Source organism: Pogona vitticeps, chromosome 3 (assembly GCF_051106095.1).
Source record: "Pogona vitticeps strain Pit_001003342236 chromosome 3, PviZW2.1, whole genome shotgun sequence".
NCBI lineage: Eukaryota > Metazoa > Chordata > Lepidosauria > Squamata > Agamidae > Pogona > Pogona vitticeps.
Genome location: NC_135785.1, coordinates 164,718,258 through 164,745,817, shown reverse-complemented (window position 1 = coordinate 164,745,817; position 27,560 = coordinate 164,718,258). Strand labels below are relative to the sequence as shown.

General features: G+C 40.2%; 1 protein-coding gene across 1 annotated transcript in view; it reads left to right on the top strand.

Moving 5' to 3' along the window:
- Nucleotides 1-27,560, top strand: part of NALF1 (NALCN channel auxiliary factor 1) — a 484,400-nt gene that overhangs the window by 374,379 nt on the left and 82,461 nt on the right. The gene's annotated exons all lie outside the window — the stretch shown is intronic.

Here is a 27,560-nt window from a genome sequence, read left to right as displayed (position 1 = left end):
ATTTCTTTTTTTTTTAAATGAATGTAGGAGAATCAAAATTGACTGAGTGACCCATCCATGCAGAGAAACTTGTGTGCTAGCTCTTCAAAGCCTAGTTTTGAATCTCTGTGTATTCAGTCCGATTGGTGCTGAAATAGTTACTAGCTGTTTTTCCTTTTGACAAGCCTCAAGTCTTTCAAAGCTACCTATCGGGCATGATCTTTTCTGTACCAGGAATAACTGAACTCACTGCATTTGACTAGTGCAGATGGTTGACTAGGGGACCCCTAGTGCGATTAATACTGACGACCAAATTAGAAAATACAGTTGGATTTTAAAATTCTAGGCATGGCGGAAGAGAAAAGAAAAGAAACACAGAAAAAGTAAAATTATAGATGTGGGTGAAACAGCCAAATTTGTAGTTATATAGTCCTGGTGCATTTATCCTCATACTCTAGTGTGAGAAAAATCTCACACTGAATGAGTTCTGAATTATTTTCTGACTGCATTGTAATTCTCACATCCTATGAGTTAGCTGTACTATAAAGCTTAGTGGAAAGATTTAATTTACATATCAAGATCTGTTCTCAATCATCCCAGAGTACAGGACATGCAACAATGAGCTCAAATTAAAGGAAGTCAGATTTCGGTTGAATATCAGGAAAAACTTCCTAACTGTTAGACCAGTACAACAGTGGAACCAGTTACGTCAGAAGCTGTTGGTGCTCCAGCACTGGAAGCATTCAGGACAAACTTAGATAATCACCTGGGAGATATGCTTTGATTGTATTCCTGCACTGAACACGGGGTCATACTTGATGGCCTTGTAGGCCCCTTCCAACTTAACTTTTCTATGATTCTATGTCTTGCATTTCCTGAATGCACTGAGGATTCCTGTCTTCCTTCCCACCAAAATGGGGCTAACCTGCTTACAAACAAGGTACAGTACATATCTCTGATTTCTTGACAAGATGCTTCACAAAAAGCAGTGTGTATTTTGTCCTAGCACGTAACATTGGTTGGATCAGAAAAGCACACCAGTAGCAATCTGCAGCACATTTATTGTGACAATCTGCTCCAACCACTTTTTCTGATTTGTTTTTAAACTGCATGGGGCAAATGACTGAAATGTGGGGGAAAAGTTTACAGAACTTTAGTTGGAAATATCTTGAAATACATCATAGGTAAGGGGAGGATTTTTATAATATGCCATATTTTTTCTGCAACCTATGTTTGAGTTTATAAGTGGATTTGAACAGGTTTATGAGTAATCTGATGAGAAAGGCCAAATTATTCCTAAACATGTTTGAATTTGCTTATGGGTTTCAAATGTAGGTTTCAGAGAAAATGTGAAATATCGTAGAAATCCTCCTCCGAATACATAAGTCTAGTTCTGTGTCAATTCTCTAACTAAACTCGGCTTTGGAGAGATTAAATGTCCTGTATTCATGTGCTGGGAATAAGCAAGAGTCCCTGGTTTACCTGGATTTGAAACAGAAGCCCTAATCGTTGTTATGTGTATTATACACTGGGAAGTCAGAACTGAAAGGGTTTTCAAGATAAACAAACTGTTTATTTACCAGCACCACTCTCGAAACAGTGACTTTTCATGGTCAAGCAGAAATTCTAACTCAGTTCTCGAGTCCAAGTCAGGTGGTGGGGCACAAATAACCAGTACTTGCAGAAGAATGAACTTTTAGTATCTTGGGATTGCATTTGATGATTAGATAACTGAACATTATTCCATTATATTTTTTTCATGTTGGTGTTCCAAACGTTATTTTTATTAAGATGATAATTAACACAATTATTTGTTTGTGCTGTTTCTATCTGTTTTCTAGCCTTCCCAGGCTTCTTTGAAACATCACCTGCACATTTTTGTATTTTTCTCTGTTAGTATAAAAGTTAAAACCTCTCAGATTGACTGGGAATGAAGTTCCTGCCAAAAGACCTATTTTGTACTGTATCACATCAACAAAGTAAAGTCTAGATTACAAAGATAACAAACTATGAGCTTCCCACTGGTTTATCATATACAGTATATATATCTGCTTAAACTTTTCCAGAGGCAAAATGTATTTGATGCAAAGTGAAAATATCCTTTGTGCATTGGTCCCATTTAGACAATATGACAATGAGTGACACTGGAGCCTTCAGACATATTTGACAATTTAGATACTGGCTTTAATAGCTTATTTCAAAGTGGTTTTCAGTTCTAATCCTGATACTAACCAGGACTCTGTGGCTTTGTTTCCAAAATTACCAGACCTGGCAGATATTCAAACCAATTTAGTTCAGGCTGGCACAGTAATTCTTTTTCTTTCAGGTCCATGATTACTATTCTTTGAAACAACTGAACCAAAAATATAGACTACAAAGTCCTGTACATGTTGGACACTGCACTTTTATTTGGAAACAAAAGTCATTAGGTGGCTGCCAGTTGCTAGCTGAATGTAAACAAAGCAGAAGACCAGCCAAAAATAGCAGGACCTCAGCAAGCTATGTTTTCATACTTCACCACAGAGAATAATACCATTCACAATGATGGTCCAGCAACTGGAAGATTTTGTTTTAATCTTATTTTCCTATTTCAAGTGCACACTTCTTTAACCATATTCATTATGAATGTGAAAGCTGCTCTTGACATTTCCACTTCACTGAGCCAAGGCAGACAAATTGAAAAGCTCAGTTACATCCCCCTTGTCTCAAGAGGGCTGCCTGAGGAATAGCAAGCTCAGTTTGATTCAGAGGAATGCCAGTTGTAAATAATAATAACAATAACAATAACAATAACAATAACAACAGTTATGACTTTATTTTTAAAAAACACATGCATACACCCACACCTACACCCATTGAACAGATGTAACAAAATCACCATATTGTGAATTATTCTAAACTAGGGGTTCTCCAGTTTTGTCACAAAGAATCTTTATGTAAAGAAACAAAACAAGCAACATATACTGTAACTTTGAAGGATTCTCACATGTAGCCATTGCCTGCGACCTTCTCCTGTTTCAGTCACACAACATTTCATATTGAGGGAGAAAGAACCTAATTTGAAGGGTAAGATGAAATACTGTGTATGGGTATACTGTGTATATACTTACAATGACAACAAACAAACAAACAAACAAACAAACAAACAAATAAATAAATACTGTCGTAGCCTGCTATTTCACACTCATACTTGATAGGCCAAAGTCATCACAAGTTAGAGACCAGGGTGATTTAAATCTCTCCTGACTTGACATTTGCTTGTATAAGGAGTGTGGTCTCACACTATAAGTGCTAAATCTGCTAATGCTGCCTATTGCACATCTATTGAATCAAATATACTTTGGTAAATCAATAATTAAGTCTCATTGATTCTGTTGGAGACTTCCAACTGAATTTAGTCCTAAGAATTCTTAACCATGGATATTTCAGAAGTGTATTCAGTCCAATCAACATTTTACTTTTAAATTGAAGGACAAGTAGTAAATATCACATTTTTCATGGTGTGTTCAGATCCTCTGATCATATATTATGGCATAGCTGAAAGGCAACTTTTTTCCTTAACCAGGTTTTTAAGAGCAGATTGTCCCCTTTCATTTTAGATCATACAGTATAAGTATTTATTATCTCTAAAAATAACACAAAATAGTAATAGAAATTGAGGAAAGAATTAAACTAAAATTATAGCAAAAATAATGTTTTGAAAATAAATATGAGAAAATTGTCTATCACATACTTAATTATCTGAAACATAACATAACATGTACCTCTTACTATTATATTGCATGTCTGCAGAGTTACTATAAAAACCCTATCTTCTGTTTTTACCTTCAGATATGAACAGAGGAAAGGAACAAGATGTAGAAGAGATTTTTAAAAAAGGAAGAAGGGATTGGAATGAAGGCATGAGGTTAAATCATTATGTGTTAGCAGGGTAAAGGACTGAATATTAGGTCAGGACATTTGTCATCAAATGGATCTGGAAAGCATCCCATACAATATTCAGTTTGTTTAGAGTACATCTTAGGTGAAAGGCACATCATTTCAGCGTGGCAGTGCTAAGAGTCCACTACTCAGCCATCAATGTCAGATGGAGAGCAGGTTTTCCAAAATGTTTCTAGGAGAAAACATGGGAGAGTTGGAATAATTAATTTCAGGGCTAGAAATAACATTCTTCTTTTTCCCTTAAAAGAAAAATGAAGAATGGTGGTTGAGATCAGTATCTGACCACTACAAATTTAAATCAGAGCAGCTAGAACAGCCTTTTAAACTATTGATGAGCTTTCAGAGTCTTATATGTACAGAACTGTACTGTTTGTAGCAAAGAGAATGGACCTTTACAATTGGAATCTTTGTTAAAATCTAATATTACTAGAAGTTTAGCATCATAAAGATGTGTGGTATACTCATTTCCCTCCTTTGTTACCTTTTTCTGGTCATTTTATTGGTGCATTTTAAAGCTACAGTAAGCAGGGCATCACAGAATGTATTTATTTCTCTCTGCCAAAACACTTTGTGGAAAACAGGAAAGATGCAAGAACAGGCCAGGTCACATCTTAAAGTCTCTGAAGAATGTCAGCAGGTGGAATACTTTATCATGTATCCCAAACTGTTGCTGAATTCAAACTCCAGGTTTTCTGACAGAAATTAAGATTTCTATCTTTGTGAAAGTAAGAAATTGATGTTCAGTGATTCTTTACTGCATCACTGATATCTTGATATACCACCAGGAACAATTGATCTACCATTTAGGAGCGTTTCCATACAGTATCGCTATCACAATGAAAGATCTTTCAGGAACTATACTCATGGCCAGAGAGACATTTGTCAGAATAGCTATACATCTTTTTCAGTTTTCTACATAAAGGCTGGAATCCTGTTATACCATAGATCTTTGGCAATGTCATCAGCTGCAGCCATGCCACAGCCTTTTTGGGAAATCAAATTATCCCATCCCACCACCCTAGGCTCTGGGAATCCTTCATGATTTACCGTGGCAGTAGAGCAGAAATGATGCTGCATACTAAGTTGTTCATTAGAGTGTAAATGAGTGAATTATAATGAGAGGTAGTTCTTGGTTTCATCTCACTGTTGCTATAAACTACACTTTTCAGCAATCCACTCTGTTGAAAAGCCTTGTGAATCTTTTACTGGATTTGGCTTGCCTCTACAAGAATAGTAATTAGAATAGTGCATTGAAAGACATCAGCTTATGTGAGGATCAGACTTTTACTGCTGAGGGTTCCTTTGAAATGAATATACTAAGCAAATAAGATGATGGACTATATGCTGGTTTACATATGCTATGATTTTTGTAGGAATTGAATGCTACATGCAGATAAGCAGCCATGTAGAGCTGATTAGAAACCTTCTTGCAGAACAATATTGTAATGACATCTTTTATTACTTTTGTAATCAAAGCTTGTGCAGTACATTCCTATTAGATATCGATTAGATAACATACTTTAAAAAGAAACCCAATGGTTACTTTCACAATATACTAAATATGTGGGTCAGGAAGCCCCAGTTCTGGAAAATGTATGTCTATGTAAGTTTAATTTAATCATTTCATTACACTAGTAAAAAAATATAGAAGTAACTCTGATGAGTGTTGATTTATGAATGTACCAAAAAGTAATCTTACTGGATATTGCAGCATTACTTTAACCCTCAAATTGTTAGACAAAATCATAAAGAATAGTTCAGTCAAGGGCTATAAGCCAGCACTTAGAAAAGCTAATTTTTTGGTCTTCAGCTCCCAGAATCCCCAAGATGCCGGGTGTCTCCATTACTACCCATGGTAGGTCCATGGAACCTCCAAATGTAGAGGCGGCCATATACCCCTTCTATAGTCCTCCAAGAGGGTTCTGGCTGGCCATTGCTGAGAACTACAGCCATGACTAGAAGAGCCCTCTCTCTGATCCAGCAAGATTCTTCCTGTTTTATAGTGGCTTAACAGCCAAGGTCTTAATTAAAATCTAGTTTATTTTTTGCATCTTTGTTGTAGGCTATTTCTTCTTCACTAAGTCACACATTGGAAAACTTGGTGTCTGATCCCAGACAGTTGTGTACATATTTGTTATTTTTATTATGCTCAGCTCATTGCTCCTCATGCCCTTCTGTTCCTCCCCACCAAACACTGCTCTGTCATATCATTTACATAGGTTATAGCTTCTCTATCCACTTAGTTTCCCCAGGCTTGACAAAAAAAAAAATACAGTGCTCATCAGATTTTGGAAGCAGAATATTGGAAATAAACTATGTGAAAGAAGTTACTTTTTTAAACAAAAAACATTAAGAAAGTTGTATTTCAAAACTATTGCAATATTTAGGAAAAAAGTTATTTAATTGATGCAATTACTTAAAATGTTCTTCAAAGTTACTTTTAAAGACATTTTGATATGAATTTTCAGGGTTTAGACCCCTCTCTTAGCAATTTTCTCCCCCAGAAGAATGTAAAAAGCAATCCAATGAGTGATGCTGCAAGCTATTTTTTCAATACAGTGGTGCCTCGACTTACGAACTTAATTGGTTCTGGAATTCCGGTCGTAACTCAAAATGTCGAAGCACCATTTCCCATAAGAATGAATTTAAATGTAATTTATCTGTTCCGGCTGAAGAAAAAAAATCACAAAAAAATCCCTCAAAACACTGCAAGACCCATCGGAAACACAATTAATCTGTTCTGGCAGAAGGGAAAGAAAAGAAAAGAAAAGAAATTATGCAAACAAACCATGCAAGTCTCACCCTTCGGAAATGCAAAAAAAGCAAAGCTGAAAGCAAACAAACCATGCAAGACCCATTGGAAATGGGGAAAAAGCAAAGCAGAAAGCAAACAAATTATGCAAGACCCTTTGAAAATGCAAAAAAAAGCAAAGTAGAAAGCAAACAAACCCATCTGAAATGGGGAAAAAACCTCAAAGCAAACAAACCCCACAAGACCCATCGGAAATGAAAAAAAAAAAACAGAAAACAAACAGACTGCAAGACCCATCACAGAAACATAACATCCCCCGCACAAAACCATGCTGCAAAACCCACTCGTATGGAAGAAAGTGGTCCTTTAGGTAACCAGGTCCTAAGCCGTTTAGGGCTTTATATGTCAAAGTAAGCACCTTGAATTGGGCCTGAGCAGCATCCCCAGGCTGCAGACCCTGTTCTTTAGGGCAGTGGTCCCCAACCTTGGGCCTCCAGATGTTCTTGGACTTCAACTCCCAGAAATCTGCTGGCCAGCAGAGGTGGCGGTGGTGGCTTCTGGGAGCTGTAGTTCAAGAACATCTGGAGGCCCAAGGTTGGGGACCACTGCTTTAGGGGGAGTGCAACCCCATCTAGAGCAGAGAAATGGCCCTTTAACTTAACTGGTGGAGCACCTACCAGCAGCACTTCCAACTTGTCTGGATTGAGCCTCAGTTTATTGACTGTCATCCAGTCCATTATCGAGTCCAGGCACGAGTTCAGAATGGTGACTGCCACACCTGGATTGGTACAGAATGAGAGGTAGAGCTGGGTGTTGTCAGTATTTTATAAACCACCTTTCATGTAGATAATGAATAGCATGGGGGACAGTATAGAACCCCAAGAAACCTCATGACGCAACCGCCATGGATCGGAACTACTGTCCCCCAGCACCACCTTCTGGACCTGATCAGCCAGGTAGGAGCGGAACCACTGTAAAAAAGGAGTCTGGCATTCCCATCCCAGCCAATCTGTCCAGAAGGACCCCATGGCTGATGGTGTTGAAAGCCGCTGAGAGTTCCAGGAGAATCAATCCCCCTGTCTCTCTCCCGGGAAAAGTAATCAAACAGGGCGAACAAGGCAGTGTCCGTCCCATAACCTGGCCTGAAACCTGATTGAAATGGGTCTAGATAATTCATTTCATCCAGGAGAGTTTGGAGCTGCTCAGCAACCACACATTCCAACACCTTGCACAGAAAAGCGAGGTTCGCCACTGGTCAGTAGTTAATCACTAGATCTGGGTACAGATTAGACTTTTTTTAGGAGTGGGTGAATCACTGCCTTCTTTAACGTGGCGAGGACCACTCCCTCTCTTAACGAGGAGATGATGGCCTCCAGGATCCATGTAATATATTACATGTCAAATATGTTCTAGAACATGTAAGAATCAGAAATACGCCTCTAAATGCATCTACAGGAGGAGCAGTTAAAACTGCTGGACCTCTTCATTGAAATCTGGGTGCTGTTAAAATACGGGACCTCTACAATTCTTAATTGAAACAACTGGAACATTCTGTTTTCTGTTTCCAAGGGCTAAACATGGATGTATCAAAGACTGTGAGATTGAATGCTATGGCTGTGATCCCGAGCAAAGTTCACTGATATATACGTATATATAGGCTTCTTTGATGTCAGCTGAACTTAGGTGTGATTCATTGTTTGTAGGATAACAGGATTCTGTTTCTGAAGGGCACGATTTGGAAACAGCTATGTCTACTTGACCCATTTTCTTTAGAACAGCATGCAGCAACAACTGCTTCCCTTTTGATGTGGTGCATTACAAGCAAGCACAAAGTGAAATTCAGGGACAATGCTGTGTAACAACTAAATCTGATGTTTATTAAAAAATGTAAGAAGAGATGTTATTTCTTCTTCATCCCAGTAGCATTGGGTGGGTCCTGAAATCTTGTTAGTTATACCTAAGTATTCCTTAAGAGAGATGTGGGTTTTGGACGGGAGGGAGGGGGAACCTGACCTTTTGTTTACGAAGAGCTTTGGAAAACTCATAGTTATTACAGTGGTCCTAAGCAAAGGTACTACAGTAGATGTTTCCATTCTCCCACTCCACAGCAGCACAGATCATTTTAAGAAGTATAAATGCTGCACCATCTTTATCCTAGCAACCAAGTACCTTGAACCCTGCACAGATGGCAATCAGATCCTATTAATGCCATGTTTTACTGATTGCTATCTAAATAGAACTTATATGTATAGCCTCCACACAGTAACAATAATTCAGCCCATGACAGGGAAGCAAGAGAGCGGCATATTACATTGTAGTGTTAGACTTTAGTTAATCCAGGCTTGGACATGGAAAGCCACTAGTGGGGAGATGATGGCAAACTGGTTTGAGAATGGATTATGTACCTTGAAAACCCTATTAATGTTGCCATTAAGTGAGAAGTTACTGGACAGCACAGAAGGGCAACACAGAGACTGGGAATTTATGCCATTCAGGACATTGTTATAACTCAGCCTAGGGTTTTGGGGAATTGTGGTATAACAACATCTGGGGTCTTCGTCCATCACCCTAAAGGAAATCAGAGGGGAATTTGCTCATGCCAAGAAAAAAATATTTGGATAGTGCTGGTGTAGTTAAAAAACTACACCTGTTTCAACAATCTGCAGAATTTTATCTAAGAATGGGCATTTTGAGAAATCTGTTCCCCTTTTGGAATGAATAAAGTCAAGGCAGATAAGGCACATTCCTTGAAAATGACCTTTTCATTGGCAAAGCAAACATTATGCACCAAGTATCTGCAGTGCTGCTGAAAAACCCCTACCTTTGCTCCTCACCCTGGCATGGAGAGACCTCTTTTTCTGCTGCTGAAAGGTAATTTGAGGTTTTTTTTTTTTTTGCTTGCTTGCTTGCTTTAGAGCGTTTCCCAAAGAACACTCTAGTCTATCAATAAGATCTGCAGTTTTCTGTATTGTAGAACAGGGTCAGCAATGGCAAAATTTAGCTCTGTCTCCAGCTGGCTGGAATCTTATTGATTTTTTTTGTAACAGTATAAAACTGGGCACAGATATTCAAGCACAGTGCCAAAACACGAAGCTTTGATTTGTGCAGAGGCTAAAGGAAAATGATATGCAAATCTCTACAGAAGTAATGCAAAAATTTGCATCAGACCAAGAATGTCCTCCTGTCCATTTAATAAAGAAACATAGATTGGAGGTAGGCTTAAGTCAAAATTACATGGTTCACTAAAACAGAGGTTGTCAACCCCCAGTCCGCAGCCGATTGCTGGTCCGTGGCTTGAACCCGACTGGGCTGCGAAGACAGACGTCCTCCAGCCCTTCGCACACACTCCCCTCCCCACAGCTGCTTTGTGGGCGCACGTGCCAGCGCTGGCGTGAGCACTCCCTCACCCCTTCACACAAGCGCCCCCGCATGCAAAACAGCTGTGTGGAGGGGAGTGCGTGGGGGGGCGGAGGTCTGCTTGCGGCCCGGTGACGGCGATGGGGGTGAGTGGGCAGGAGCTGGGAGGCAGGGCAAGAGCTGGGTGCTCCGGCTGCTCTCCTCCCTGCGGGCTCCAACGAGGCCAGGGTTGGTGCTCCTTGCCGCCTTCAGCACACTGCTGCCGCTGCTGGTGCCTCCAGCTCCGGAACCGGCACCAGTGGCTGCATTTGAATTTCCTGTGGAGGGCGGCAAGGAGTAAAATAAAAAATGTTTAGTAAAATAAAATAAACAAGGCTCCCAGGGTTCTGCCACGCCGCTGGCATGCACTCCCTCACCCCTTCAAACATGACAGAACAACAAACAACACAGAGAAAAAATACTGCATTTTCCCATGTATAGGACATTACTTTTTCCTAAACTTGTTAGACTAAAAATTGACGGTTGTCTTATACACAGAAGTAAGGAAGTGAGTAGAGAACAAAATGGACCATACCTTGTCTCTGCAAACAGGCTTCCTTCAATCATGAGGTTTAGCTGCCTCCAATCAGGAGGCTTAGCTTCCTACAGCCAGGAAACTTAGCTTCCTCCAATCACAAGCCTTATGTAACTGACATCAGCTGATGTCGAACAAACCAATTGGAACACACCTCGTTGGAGGTGGAGCATGCAGGCAGTGCTCAGAAGTATTCTGAGCCTGGAGGCTGAATAAAGTTAAAGTGTGATGCATAATATGACAGTGTGTAGGTAAATGTTACCGAATTACTAAATAAAAATGTGGTATGTTTCATGTTTAAAATATTCATTTCTTAATTTTGGGTTAGAAAAGTGGGGGGAAGTCTTATACATGAGGGCTGTGTTATACACAGAAAAATACAGTAGTAACCCATATTAGCCAGAACACAGAAAGACAAAGGCTCCCAAATTTGCACCAATTACAAAGTAAATCAGTAAAAGATGTACTGAATGATTTCACCAGAACAATCCCAATCAACATGCAAAAGGAAACAAACGAACCCATGTAGAGCATGGCTACCATAATAACCATGGAACTTGGTTACAAACTGCAAACAACAAACAACAAACAAATTGGCACTCCAAAATGGAACATTCAACTGGAAAAAATAAACAAATTATGTGTAAACATTAGCAACCTAAAACACTTGAAATATTGAAAGTTAAAAATGAAAAAGTAAAAGCCAGACTATGCAAAATATATGACCTAGAAAAAACAGTTGTTGAAACTATGGAATAATTAAAACAGCTAGTAACAAGCAAAGAAAACTGAAAGATATAATGGACAATGTGTTTTGAAGGCATTCATGTCCAGGATCTGAGGGTTGTTATGGGTTTTTTGGGCTGTTTGATTGTGTTCTGGAGGTTTTTCTTCCTAACGTTTTGCCAATCTTTGTGGCTGGCATCTTCAGAGGACAGGAGCTAGAATTCTGTCTGTGTTCTGGTATAGTGTAGTGTGTGGGATTGTTGAGTATTTGTAGCTGGGGATCAGGGTTTTTGTTCCTTTCAGGAAATTGGGTGTTTCCTATGATCAGGGTGTTTTTTGTTATGGATGTTTTCTTGTGATGGGGGAGAGATGATCTCTCACTGTGATTGATGGGTGTCGTTGGCTTCTGTGTGCAGTGATCACCGGTCCTTGTGGCTGGGTAGACTTCAGTGCTGGGAACTAACAGCAAATTAGTACTAACAACAAGGAATTAGTGTTAACAGCAAATGTTGACTCTGCCAAGAGAAAGATGAAACTGTGTCACACCTCATCTGTGAATGTTCAAAGATTGCACAAACAAATTACAAAGTTAGACATAATAGAGTGGCAAAATTCGTGCACTGGTCATTAAGCAAAAAATATAACTTGCCAGCCTCCAAAAACCCATGGGAACATCAGGTAGAGAAGATGACAGAAAAGGAGGAAGTTAAGATCTTGTAGGATTTCTGGATCCAAACAGATAGACACCTTGAACATAACACACCAGGCATAGTAGTAATAGAACGAAGTAATGTCCGGATCATTGACATTGCAATTTGAGGTGATGCCAGAGTTGAAAATAAAGAAGTGGAAAAACTAATACAGAGACCTGGCAATCGAAACATCTCGCCTCTGGAAGAAACACACCTGAGTGGTTCCTGTAGTCATTGGGGCTTTGAGAACAATATCAAGAAATTTCACCAGTCCTATAAGCAGTTGCAGATCTCAGAAATCACACCATCAGAGCTACAAAAACTAGCAATATTATGAACAGCATATATACTGTGCCAATATTTAATGGATACTTAGGTTTTTGGTTAAAACTTATATCTATTATATAATACCAGTCAATGTTTTTATAATGTTGATTGTGCCTGGTGTTTCAGAACAACAACAACAACAATGTACTGTTAAATCAATTCCAATTTAAAGCTACAGCCCCAGGTTTTCTATGTATAAAGTACTTAGAAGTGGTGTGCCATTCTCTCCTTTTGCTGGACATTATTGGCTGACTCCACAGCTAGATCCTCCAACATACTGAACTGTACCTTATTTGTATATTGTTTCAAAGCATTTCTGTATCACTGTTCATACAGGAGGATACAGTAGTTTAAAAACAAAAACCAATTATTTAACATAATAATTAATTAAAAGCAATGCAACAATCAAGCACTGCTTCTAATCTGAGCATTCCTGTGCTAATGTATACAAAGCGCTTCAAAGTCCAACATAAGTTCAACCTAAGATATCTATCCCCATTTTTAAGTCCCAGTTCTGTAACAGAACAGAATGTGCCCCAGAGTCTCAGATCTCCTCAGAAGCTGAGCACAATTAATACAGCTGCCATATCAGACCGTACTCTTTTCTTGGATGGTAGTGCATAATCCCATTTGTTCAAATGCTTTGGAGGCTCTTTGAGAGACTGTTCTGAGCAACTCAGGTGAAGGAGGAGACTTGCCGAAACTTACATTCCTTATGTCTTCAGAAACGCTCAGGTGGCTCTGCTGGGAAGCTGATGTCTGCCACAGAATTTGGGGAATTTGTGTAAGTCATATTTAGCATAAGTCACATTTAGAGTAGGCCTGTTGGAATCAATGGAGGAGTAGTTGATTCAACAAATCTTCATTGATTCAATAACCCTGTTATAATGCAAATTACTGCAATAAACAACAGGATTTTGGCTAATGTTTTAAAAGTAACTTCTGCATTCCTTTTTACTTTTTTATTATGATATATTAGTTTCTAAAGAGGAACCTTAGGATCAATAACAGAATGGTATTGAACTTGATATATATCTGCCAAAATGATGTTGGGAGGTAACTTTCAAAAGTTAAAACAAACAAACAAACCTTGATAAAGTAATTTTATTCCCATTTATTTTGTCAGTTTAAAAATGTGACTTTGTCTCGTTACAAATAAAGTGTTCTTTTACAAATAAAATAAAATAATAGAGGGCAGTTGTAAATGGGTTCACTTTTCGGAGTTGGGGGTTCCTCATCTAGGTCAGGAAGAAGGAGAGGAGTCATCTTCTTAACTTTAACAATTTCTGGTTTATTAACATTTAACTGTTCGACATTACTTGAAAACGGATCCAACAGACTCATGTCAGGCAACAGGCCAAAACTGTCTATCTCAGAATTTGTTCTTTCTCCAATGGAATTCTCTGCGTCGGTCAGACTCCGAAGGGGGGCACTCCGCACTGCACAAATGGTCCCACAACATGCGTGCCGGGCCCAGTCGCCTTTCAGAGGTGGGTTGTTGTGGCGCGCGTCAGGCTGGACCACCTTCCTGCCTCCTCTCTGGTTTCTGGGGAAAATCACCACCGACCACTCCAGTGGTTCTATCTGCAGTGTCTCACTCCCCTTAGGCACCGGATCTGGTAGCAAACCTCTCACACACAGGTGGGGGAAATCCCTCAGTAATTCTTGGGTTTTTACCCTTTCGTATTCCCACAACTTCTCCAGCTCCCGCTTTGTCTTCCATATTTCGATTTTCCCCTCATAATGGTGTTCGCCGCTGTCATTTATCTCCTCCTCCCAAACGGACAGTTCCTGCTCTCCGCCTATTGCATCTCTTCCCTCCTCCACCAAACCTACTTCAAACTCCCCACCTTCCCATGCTCCCACACTTCATGCTTTGGCTTTTGGCATTCCACCCTCTTCTATAGGGGCGTTCTCTTCACCAGGGGACGGCACACTCCCTAATGACATTCCTTCATTACAGATAATTCTGTTGCTTGTTACTCTGTATTTCCAAGCACTGCCTAAAATGCTTGCTCTTCTAACAATCTGTAAGGAGAGGTATGTATTCGAAAGAAAAATGTAAGTATCCTTGCCATTGTGGTTGGCTTGTAAACTGCAGAGGGAAAGTCTCTCCTTCTCTTCATTTACCTCTGGCTGGGACTAGACAGGGAAAACAGCAAGCAACACCCCCCTCCCCCTGCCGCCAATTCTGTTGTCGAGGAATGTTTGTTCCTTTTGTGTGGGATATAAATGGGGCTAGTGATTGAGCTGTAAAGAGGGAGTCATTTTATTGTACCCGAAATGGAAGAAAAGGTTATTGCCTCAGGTTTTCAAGGATACTACTAATACCCATTTATCACACTAGAGCTTGTTGTGTAGCTTTCTGGCTTGCTCCATTGGGCCCTATGCTTTGCAATTCCAAAGAAATGCCAACCTGCATTTATTGCCTCAATATACCTAGAGATATATATCGTTCAGCTTGGAGGCAGGCGGTGCATCATGGCCTATCTCTTTTTGAAGATACACTTGTCCAGCAGGCCGAGGCAAAGAGATAGTCCCAAAACCAGCCAAATCAGGGAGCTGGACAGGGGACAGATTGTATTTGTCTTCAGTATGGAAGGAATTGTCACTCTCGAATTGGCCTTCTCAGCCACACTAGGCCCTGTTCCAAGTCCTCCTTTCAGAGCACGTAACCATAGTCTCTCGAGACGGAAGGATGCCTAATCATACCTAGAGAGGTGGTTCAAATGTTGTGGCTTTTTGCTGACTCTCCTGGAGCATTTGTCATGACAAAGTATGAGTAATAAACCCTAGGTGGCTAGAGTCTCTGGCCTCTAGTGCAACAGTGATTTGCAATGTATGGGTCCTAAATGATCTAATAGTACCTTTGGACAATATTATTTGATGTTTACTGTAAAGTATTAGAAAAGCAAAGGTAAACTATAATTCATAACACAAAATGCTTCATCAGTGCTTATGAAAAGAAACATAGTCTTCTCACTTTCCACATCCAAATAAAATATTTTTTAAAAGATCTGAGAACTGAATGTTAGCAGGCTTGTTTGTTGATCAATAGAAAAATTATCTAAGAGAAAATAATGTTTAATTCATTTCATAGCTTCTCTTTCCTCTGTTATGTTGTATTTTATTGTTATGGTAATATTTCTGTTGCCTACAGCCGACTACTGTATGTGGATTTCATACAAGACTCAAAATTTCAGTTGTCACCATTCCAAACAGAGTGTTACGAAGAACAGACTACACTGTTGTCGTCATCATCATCGTTGTTGTTGTTGTTGTTGTTGTTGTTGTTGTTGTTGTTAACTAATAACTGCAGACCTGGAAGGGATCCCCTGGATCATCGAGTCCAGCCCCTGTCAGATGCCTAAACTGCTGAGCTATCCAGCAATGAAGAACTTAAGAATCCTCTAGCCTTAAAATCTTAAAAATCTTAAAAGATGACGCTGTTAAGGTGCTACATTCAATATGCCAGCAAGTTTGGAAAACTCAACAGTGGCCAGAGGACTGGAAAAGATCAGTCTACATCCCAATCCCAAAGAAGGGCAATGCCAAAGAATGCTCCAACTACTGTACAATTGCACTCATTTCACACGCTAGCAAGGTTATGTTCAAAATCCTCCAAGGTAGGCTTCAGCAGTATGTGGACCGAGAACTCCCAGAAGTACAAGCTGGATTTCGAAGTGGCAGAGGAACTCGAGACCAAATTGCTAACATGCGCTGGATTATGGAGAAAGCCAGAGAATTCCAGAAAAATATCTACTTCTGCTTCATAGACTACGCAAAAGCCTTTGACTGTGTGGACCACAGCAAACTATGGCAAGTCCATAAAGAAATGGGAGTGACTGATCACCTGAGAAACCTATACGTGGGACAGGAAGCAATTAGAACTGGATATGGAACAACATTGGTTCAAAATTGGGAAAGGAGTACGACAAGGCTGTATATTGTTATTAACCAGCTTATTTAACTTATATGCAGAATACATCATTCAAAAGGCTGGACTGGAGGAATCCCAAGCCGGAATTAAGATAGCTGGAAGAAATATCAACGGCTTCCGATATGCAGATGATACCACTCTGATGGCAGAAGGTGAGGAGGAATTAAGGAACCTTGTAATGAGGGTGAAAGAGGAGAACACAAAAAATAGTCTGAAGCTCAACATAAAAAAAAAACTAAGATCATGGCCACTGGTCTCATCACCTCTGGGCAAATTGAAGGGGAAGATATGGAGGCAGTGACAGATTTTACTTTATTGGGCTCCATGATCACTGCAGATGGTGACAGCAGCCCTGAAATTAAAAGACGCCTGCTTCTTGGGAGGAAAGTGATGACAAACCTCGGGAGCATCTTAAAAAGCAGAGACATCACCTTGCCAACAAAAGTCTGAATAGTCAAAGCTATGGTTTTTCCAGTAGTGATTTACAGAGGTGAGAGCTGATCACCGAAGAATTGATGCTTTTGAATTGTGGTGCTGGAGGAGGCTATTGAGAGTCCCCTAGGCTGCAAGGAGAACAAGCCTATCAATTCTAAAGGAAATCAACCCTGAGTGCTCACTGGAAGGACAGATCCTGAAGCTGAGGCTCCAATACTTTGGCCATCTCATGAGAAGAGAAGACTCTTTGGAAAAAACCTTGATGTTAGGAAAATGTGACGGCAAGAGGAGAAGGGGACGGCAGAGGATGAGATGGCTGGACAGTGTCTGCAAAGCAACCAACATGAATTTAACCCAACTCTGGGAGGCAGTGGAAGACAGGAGGGCCTGGGGTGCTCTGGTCCATGGTGTCACAAAGAGTCGGACACGACTAAACGACTAAACAACAACAACTAGCCTTAAAATGAGCTTTCATGCAGGTCAGCATTTGCTAATATGGCTTCTGACCCTGCTTGAAATATGTTTTTAAAATATGTTCTGTTTTTAAATTAGGCTAATGGATTAAATTACAAGAAAGCCACATGTTAGGGGGCATTTTGTATCTTTAAGAGACATTGGAATGGAATGTGGTGGACTTTCCTTCACTTGGGGTGGGGTGGGAGGTGAAACAGGATGGCTTTCCTTTTTGGATGCTTTAGCAGCAATGTGGACTTGGCATCCCTTCCAGTTCCAGAATTCTGTAAATCTGTCTACAGCTCTGTAATGACTTCAGAAAAAATTAGACTTTGTTTTTATTCTTCTGAATTCTCTTGAAGTCTTCCCCAGCCTCTGTGTTTTAATGACTCCACTGAAGCAAGTAGTAAAATCAGCAGGCATTCCATATTCAGATCAAATCACCACACAAAATTAATATCTTGAGTTTATATAAGATACTATATATAAATCTCTCCTCCCCAAAAATTTTTTCCTCCAACTAAGTTGTCATCTGCTTTGCCAGTTTGAATGCTATCATTTTCTTTTTTTGTATGTTGCACTGAGAGTAGGATTCACCATAATGTACTTAGATTACATTTAAAGAAAACTCTATTTCTATTTCTCAATGTCTGGTGTGGCTTGTGCAATACTGTACCAGAATTAGATACCACACCAGTAGCATTTAAAGGCTGACAGCTAACTCTTGATTAACACATTTAGGAAGGAGGAGAGGTATACAGTATCTGTTAGTGACTAGGTGCAAAAGAGATTCACATTTAATTAACGTATTTTTCTGTTTATAAGATGACTCAATGTATAAGATGACCCCCCCTTTTCTAACCCCCAAATTAGAACATTTGCACCATCACACCCTTTGGTCCTGAAGCCCTTTCATGGCTGTTTCAGGATCAAAGGGGTGCGAGTGTGCCATCCTTTCACATCTGCTTTACCCTGTGGCTTCGCGAAAGGCAGGGAAAGTGGTTGCCTTCCGTGTATAAAACAACCCTCAATTTTTTTGTGTAATTATTTAAGTAAAAAGTGTCATTTTATACAGGGAAAAATACAGTTTTGTTGACTGATTCATGAATTCTTACAGGACAATTTCAACTACATAACTTTCCTTCTTTAGCACCAGAAGTGTATGTCCATATGCTGCATGAAATAAAACATTGTGTATTCTTGTTCAGAAGGCTTTTGATTTAGGCTAGAGCCGCTGGCTAGATAACTCTGTGGCTTAGGTTATGGAACTAGAGGTTGAGAGTTTTGTTTTCTGTTGTGCCTTTCTGGGAAAAGAGCCAGCCTGTGTGGCCCTGGGCAAGCTTTACAACCTCAGGGCATGACCAGAGGAAAGGATGGCAAACCATTTCTGAGTAATCTCTACCTAGAAAACCCTGAAATTTATGGGTTGCTATAAATCAGAATTGACTTGACAGCAAATGATGATGATGATGATGAGTTTCATCTGAAGGACTTCTACTGGTATTTTCAATGAAATGGCAAAAGTTGTGAAGAACCACTTCAAGTGTAAATGGTGAACTTAATGTTTCCAGTGTCCTATAAACTTCCTAAAAGGAAAAGTGTTCTCAACAACAGGGATGGAGAATGAAAATATAGTTGGATTGCAGCTCTCATCATCCTGCAGCACTAGATATGATGGAATCTGGATAGGATTGATGGGAGTCCAACAGCATCTAGGGAAACACATTTCCCCACCTCTGGTCTAGGAAATCAGTAATACATTCCATTTTCTTCAGCCTCGCAACTCTATTACAAGCAAGCAGGCTGGAAATGTTACCGTTTTTATGCTTTCATTTTATCTCTGGTATCATTCCTATGAGTGGCAGTGGTGACATTTGTATTCTAGTGAGAGAGTCCAATGGCCTCCAGCAAATGGAATGGGCCTTTCTTCATAATGCCATAGCCCTGAGGAATGCCAGCTGCCACAGCAGGGGAGAGAGATGCCTGTGTGCATGGGGTGGCGGCAGCGGGGGGGGGGGAGTGTTTCTTTTCTTTTTAACAGAGAGAAAGAGTAATATTTTTATCTTACAAGGTGTATGAATTTGGGAGCCTACAAAGACTTCAGAAGTATTTTGTACATTTTCTTAATTTTCAGAATTAATTCCCAAATTTTTAAAACCTCCATTCCCTTTCAGATGAAATGATATTAAAAGTATTGCAATGCTCTTTTTGTGTGTGAAAAGGCTTGTGGTGCTGCCATTTTCAATCCTGAGAGAAAAATCAGTTAAAATCATACTTGGCAGAAAAGCACACTGAGTGACCTTTAACCAGTCATTCTGTTGCTGGCTAATCTCCCTTACAAGATCTTTGTGGGGATATAATTTGTTGGGGGTGGGTGGAGAATGATGTTCATGTTCAAAACCCTGAGCTCTGTGGATTAAATCACCGTAGACATGGTCGGTTGTGTGCGGAGTCATACAACTCATATTGTATATGTCGATTTCTTAACTTGGGGCAATTTGTCTCCAAGAATTAAACCATTTGTACTATGCCAGCATAACTAAGAGGATTTGAGCCATTATTTACAATTCACAGATGGAGCACACAGTGAATTTTGTTCTATGTAAACTCTGTTAAAACAAAAAGTGAGAAATGGGGACTTGGAACATGAGGTTAATTACAAAATATTAAGTAGGTGAAGTTGAATGTAAGATAGATACAAATAGCTGTAGTTCATTTCTCTTTCTTCGTAATTATTTGCTTTCCTTTTAATTTTGTTGATACGGTGACTTTTTGCATGCAGCTTTTCATCACACCAGGAAAAGCATTCCAAAATGTAGAGGCCCTTATGTCCATTGAAGAGTATCACCCTTCTTCAACCTTGCAACCACCAGATATGTTTGACAAGAACTCACACCATCGCTTATCATTGGCCACATTATCTGGTACCGATGGAAGTAGTAGTCAGGCAATATCTTTGATGTACCAGAGTTGAGGGGAAACTACACTATGTTTTTGCTTGCAATAATGCTTCATTAATGAGGGATCCATTCATAGCAATCTAAGTGTTGCTGCCAGTATCTTCCTATTTGTTGTGCAAATTGGGATGGATGATCTCCTATGCACACTGTCTTTAGTCATCTTCTTGAAATCATTACTCAGAAATTCATGTCCCCTTTCTTCTCTCAAAGTAGGGTAGCAGCTTTCAGACTTCTCTGTCCCCCACCAGTTTCCAGCCTTCCGTCATCATAGCATGTTCTGTGCATGATAGCGCAGAGCACATGTGTCAAACTCAAGGCCTGCGGGCTGAATCTGGCCTGCCGGGCCATTTAATGTGGCCCTCACAGTGTTGCCTGCTAGTGTGCAGTATACAATATGCAGGCACTTACTAGGTCACCTGTAATGCTCCACAAGAATGCTGGAATCCGCCCAGCGGAACTTCTAATCCCAGCCTTCCAAGCAGCTAAGAGTCAGAAAGTGCAGTAATAATCGAAAGAGCAGGATTATATTTAATTTGATAAAGAGTAGATACATTTATATAGTCTTACAGATATAACTGGCCCTTTGAGGGCAACCATAATGCCAATGCAGCCCAAGATGAAATTGAGTTTGACAGCTCTGGTTTAGAGTATGATAAAGACAATGTTAGGAAGTGGTGGTTGTAGATAGCCCCACAGCCTTCTCTATAGGACCTGAAACCACCACCCCAAAATAATTACTCAGTTTTCAAAAGACACTGTTGAGATTTTTTTAATCTTTTCATGCAATTTCACATCCCGTGAAAGTATCAGGCACTTTCCCACCCTTTCATATTTTCTGCAGCTTGCTGCCAAATGTATCAGCAAAATCATTGTCCTTTCTTTGTTTGAATCTAAGTACAGTATATATGTGCAGCAAGCACAAATGGTTAGACTGATTGATCACAAAGACACAAACATGCCATCCAATATGGCTACTTTTACTAATTCCATGTGTATCAAGTCAATTCTGACTTATGCTGACCCTTTCCAGGTAGTAAATACTGTACACAGAAGTTGTTTATCACTCCCTTCTTCTGGGGGCACCCTTGGACTGTACAGCTTGCCCAAGGCCACACTGGCTGGCCCTACTTATAGGAGGCACAGTGGGGAATTGAACCCCCAACCTCTGGCTCTGCAGATACCTAAACCACTGAGCTATCCAGTCAGCAGTTCCATGTATAAACAAGACAATGTGAGAATTATTCTCCTCACTGCAAGATGACAAGATACCTTTGTTTGAGGTGGTGATCAGAGAGAGAATGTGCACATTTCCAAAATGGCTTTTTATACAGTTCCATATATAGTAATGTAAAGACAGCCATTTCAGAAATATGTAAACTCCACTGTTACCACCACCTTGAACTAAGGTATCTTGCAATGAGAAGAATAATTCTCATATTGTCTTGTTTATTGTCCAGAGATGAACCAGGTCCCTATCTGCTACTGAAATGTAGCAGAGCATGTTACTGTACTGTTGAAATTTGCTGGACCAAAGGTCTAAGGGCAGTGGGGGCCCAGGGAGACAACATTCCAGGGCCCCCTGAAGTTGCCTTCTTTCTGACATGCAGAGGGCACAAGCCAACAGGAAAGTCATGTGAAACAGAGCTTGCAAGCCCTTCAGGAGAACTGGCAGCCTGCCAATGACAACTGTTTTGCAGGGTTTTGAAGAAAACCTCATTCTGAGCCCTTAGATACAAATGGCTTCCTTTTCTGGAAACAACAGGTTCAGTTTAGCCAGTCCACACCCTGCATAACATTCATGTGTGATTGATTTCTTGAGCCCATGGCAGAGCAGGAAATCCACATTTCCTAAATCTGAGTTCTGCGGCCAGCCCTGCCTTAGGCATCCAATTTTTGGTGTCATGAAAAGGCAGCAAAACATTGTCATTTTTTATGATGTATTTTTACTAATACAAGGATATCTTTTGTTTTCCACCTCAGCTATCAAAATAATTTGGTCCTCCTTGAGTGCTGCCTATTGTTTGCTGGAGTAAAGAAGCCGCTAATGGTTCCATGTCAGGCAGCAAATTGTCTTGGACCCTACCTGTTGAATCCCGTTTTCTTTAAAATAGATCTGCATAAAGTCCTCGCAATGCTGAACTCCTTTGCATGATTAAGAATAGAGAGGAATGTCAATGATTTTAAAATTTTCATTGAAATTACCTACTTTGTATCTTACAAGATTTATTGTGAGGCAAGGTGTACTTTTCCTCAGAAATCTTTTTAAGGTATTGCGCTAAGTTACTCACAAATAAAGTATACATTGGTGGCCTACAGCTGAGAAGGCCTAGCCATCCTGAACAAGACATCACAAAAAGGACCACACATACAGTTCCTTTGATGTCAGTAAGCCACAGCTTTATTGGTTGCAGCAGCAGTACCCCTGGCCCAGTGTCGGGAATGGATCCAATACAGTTGCTCCCAACCTTGAGTCCCCAGATGTTCTTGGACTAAAACTCTCAAAAACCTTTACTGCTAGCTGTGCTGGCCAGGTTTTCTGGGAGTTGTAGTCCAGGAAATCTGGGCACTCAAAGTTGGTAACCACTGATCCAGTGCATCAGGAGACATGAGTGTTCCACAATGCCCGCTACTATCTTCTCCAGCCATTTTGAAACCCGTCAATCAGCCGTTTTTAGATAGTCGTAATGCAAAAATCGTTTCCCGAAGCAGGGAACCGATAATCGTGAAGCGGATTTTTTCCATTTAAACAATCGTTTTGCGATCGCTTTTGCGATCGCTTTTGTGATCGCGAAAACCTAATTGTCAAGTGATTTCCTCATTATGAGAGGCAATTGTTAAGTGAGGCACGACTGTAATGCGGGAGGGAAGACCATCAAGCTGTCAAGTGACTGCAGCGGCTGCTAGCTCCAATTTATAGGCTGGGCAGATGGACTGAATTAGAGCCTGCGCTTCACATGTCCACCTCTCCAGGGACTTCAATTCAAAATGGCCAATTGAAAGCTGGCTGGAAGGAATGTCCTGGTGGCCACTTCCAAGTGTCCCAGTTGTTGCTGGGACCACATGGGAGCCATGATGCTTTTATCCTGTCCAGGAGCTGATCACACAGCTTGCTGCCTTACCAGGCCACCCCAGCTGAGGGGCCCCCAGTAAGTCTGGGTCCCCATACTTTGGAAAAGCAAATGGCTAAAATGCATACAGTTGAAAAATGCACACAAACATATTTTAGGCCATGGAGAAAATATATGTAGAAAGTGTATATTTGAAAGGGTGTATAGAAAAGCATCTACATACAAATTTATGTACAGGAATAAAGACCAGAGACTCACTATCTGATACAAACCGAAACTACAAAGGGAATACAAGTGGAATTTGGGGAAACGCAACAAAATTGAGACTCAGAATTGTTCACATCCATAGTGTGTGATTTATATAAAATATGGCAATATAGAACCTTCATGTTTTAAAATTGAATTACTGTGTTTCCTATTTTCAATTTAATTAGTTCTTCCTTCCTTGGATGTCATACGTTACATGGAGCAAAACCTGAATTTCTTTCTGCCCCCTCCCCTTTTTATTAATGGAATAAAGCCACATCGGAGGTTAAAAGAGGAGGACTGGATTTGCAGGCTCATTCTGTGAACAACCAAAAAAAAAAAGGGGGGGGGGAACGACCTCAGATGGTACAAAGGAGTAAGCTTCTTCCTGTGCTTGGAAGAAGTATGTTAGCATAAATTCTCATTTCTTCCTCTTGTTTTAGGTGTTATATCAGTTTCTTTGCCATGGGTTTTGAATGCAGAGCAGCCTCCCTCTCAAATTGAAAGATGCAGTTCAGCAGTTTGTATACAAATTTTCCATAATTATTTCAAGGCCAAAAACATTCTAGAATGCCAGTGTTACCATAGCTACAAAAACCCTAATGCTTTATAAAGTACAAAGAGCAGGATTCACCCAGCTAGAAGGCACTCCCAATAAGGATTTGATTTAATATTTCTTAGAGTATGTGAAAGTCATATTTGCCCTTGGTTTCATCAGCCAGTATCATTCATTTTACATTAAGTAATTGGGTTGTGTCTGGTTCTGTCCGATTGCATTTCAGATGTCTGATTAATCTCTCATTATACATCTACTGCTGACCTTCTCCTTGCCTTGAAATTTAGCATGAGGAAATGTGAACATTGATTTTCAGTTCCAAACCTGTTGTCATTCACCTACAGGTGAGTCCCCTTAATTCAGGGACATTGTGTGTGTTTGTTTTTCAGCCCGAAAATGCAAATTTCATAGTAGAATGAGATTGCTACAGGCTCACCCCTTACAATAGGATGTTCCAGGAACAATTTTTAGTTTTTATTACTTTTCTGTTTCCTCCTGATGGCAGCTGATGGTATCCTTGAGTTCTAGGTTTCATTTACTAGTACAAAGCAGAACACAAAGGCAAACCAACACTTCTGCAAAACAGAAGATCCATCAACCTCTGTGCTTTGCTTTCTGCCAGTTCACACCTGTCAAGCTTTACGCAACTGAGTACAGTAAATTCTGTGATTGAGCTTACTGGTCATCTTCTCATCCAGTAGACATCCCTCTCTTCACATCGAGAGTAACTTTGTGAAGTGGGGTGTTCCAGGGTGTAAAATCACAACTAGAGCCTCCATAAACAGGAAAGTCACACACAAAATCATGTACACACAAAGCGATGTAGTAGTCAGGAATAGCATTCTCCATATCCTTACATCTGTATCTCAGACAACTTTGTAACACCTGTAGAGGTCTTTTTATTTCTTTATTTATTTCTTTAATAGATTTCTCCCTACATCATCATCATCGCTTCTCCCACGCAGTCTTCCAAACTTATCTTGTGCTGCTGCTGTTTAGTAGGCGTGGATGCTTCCTGAATGAGTGAATCGACAGCAGGAGAGAAGTCCTTGGGAGTCTGTGTGGGAGAAGTAACAACAACAACAACTAAATTGCTGGGTAGCTCAGTGGTTCAGGCAGAGGTTGGGAGTTCAATTCCCCACTGTGCCTCCTTGATAGGAACTGGACTTGAAGATCCATAGGGTCTCTCCAAGCTCTGCAGTACGAAGATTATTATTATTGTAACTATTCTGTTGTGTCTTGTCCTTGATTCCCATCCGAAGTCTCCTTATGTGTATCTGTTCTCAGTAATCAGATAGCGAAATTCCAAACCTCATCTATGAAAGGAGGCCTCTGCTGGATACCTAGACCGTTCTTTCGATTTCTTTATGAATATTTTGACAAGCTCTTGTATAAGTGAATCACAGCCAACATACCTCCTCTCGTACCCCCATTCCTATCTTTCTACTTTGCAGTCCTCAGTTGAGACTATTGTCACCGATCACAGAGGATCTCTTTGTGTTTGAAGCACAGGCAACCGGGCTGTAACTCTGATCTGTTTCTCACTAGTAGCAAAGTTGGGAAGGGTCTGTCAAAATTAGGGATGTAAATCCTTGCTTCTCTTGTCATTGCCGTTAAGGTGAACGAGGAGTTTCCTGAGATTTTCAGTAGAGTTTGGCATCAGTAGGAATGATGTTTTGTGAAAAATTGCATGATATGTGGATTATACATATTGCCCATAAATAGGACGTTAGCTCCTTAGTTTGCACATTTGAACAATAGATGAGTTCTTGTCATCTTTCTTAGTAACTATCCAGTCCTCTAAACATGCTGTCTCACTTTGTGTGTTGTTTCTTATAATGAAAGGAGGCTGTAGACATTTACTCAAATTACAAAAATGTTGGAGTGAAAAGCAGGGTTTTTTGGTGGTGCTTGGCTGGATGGGAGGAATTTTTAGGCCTTTTTAGCTCCTTTTTTGAAGACATCTCCTTGTGTCAAGACAGCCAGAATTGGCAAGAATTAAAAATTTAGTGAATATTTGTTCCCATTGCTGGTCAAGTTTTGTTTCCATGTCATTTCCTTTCCTAGGACCTTCATTCATCTAACACCAAGACCCTTGGATGCCTACAGCTCTTGTTCTGTCCAAAAAGATTTTGCCCATTTTCTAACTAAGCTGGAATATGTATAAGTAGCCGAAATCCTCAGAAGAAACATGCCACACTTTTTGTTGCAGATCCCCACTTCCTCCTCCTAATACTGATTCAAGTTTTCATATGGAAGTGTACTCAAAGCTGTAGTGGATAAGCATAAGAAAGGAGTTATTACCAGACAAGAATTTTGCAGGGTTCGGGGGAGGGAGAGTTAGGAAAATAAAATTTAGCTTGGAAAATAAAATTTAGCTTAGAAAGTCGATTGGAAACCAGGTGGAAGGGAAATGGAACTCAGGGCATGGAAAAGGAGCAAGACACAAATATTAGGGAAACAGAGGAGACCATCTTACTGTTGGAATAGGTCATTTCCTGGTTTGAATGCAAAAGTTATTTTTCACTTTCCCAGGAATGGAAGTGAGAGCGAAAAACCAGTATTTCTTTATTGTGAGACTGGGCACAAGTATGAGCAACCACTCCACCTCTTAAAAATAACAACAACAAACACACAGCAAACAACAGCAAACCCATTGCGGTATGGAGAAACCTCCCAAAACAGCCTATGGAAGAGTGAACATGCTAAATGATGACAGAACGCTGACTTGGTAGATGCACAATGGTTGACAAGAGGAGAAGGGAAAGGAGCAGTGAGAGGTGGAATGGAATGGGAATACTGAACAGTGCATCTCCCTCAGATCTCTCCCCTACCCCCATTGCTTGCGTCAGAGAAAACCTCGTAGGAAAGTACATTTTCATGTTACGCTTTATTGCAAAATATTGTTAACTGCTTGTCTGCTTTGAATAATAATCCCTGGGTTGTATAGAACTGTAGGGAATACATGCGAACTGATTCCTTCAAGTGAAGAATTGTCCTGTGTAAATGAGCATACGTACTTATGCAGATTCAGCCTCTTGTGCCTTGTGATCTGTGAAGAAGTATTTGGAAGATAGTGGAAAGGAACCCTACCAGCCTCTTAACAACTCAGTTAAGCAATTAATTATCATCCTTTCCCACAAACTCTAGTAGAAGGACCTGCTTCCACTCACTTCATGATTTCTGCTCATAAAGTCGGGTCATGCTCTGTGTTTTCCATGTCTATTTTGCAACTACCTACAGCAATTCAGCCTTCAGGCATCTAGTTGGTTTTAGTGGATATCCAAGGGGTTGGAAAAAGCTCTATCTGTCTTTGTTCCACCCCTAGATTTCTATCCCCTCAGAGGCAAATTCACTCGACTGAGAGTGTGGGCACGTGCTAATAGCTTCAGTGCCTTTTTAAAATACTTGGTGTTCTTCCTTATTCATTTTGTGAACCTAGCCAATCAGGGGTCACAAAGGGAAAGCTGATACAACAGTGGTATTACATAGCACATCAGATTTTTATTCCTGCTGAAATTTGCAGCCTCTTGCTCTCAGAGAGAAAGCAAGG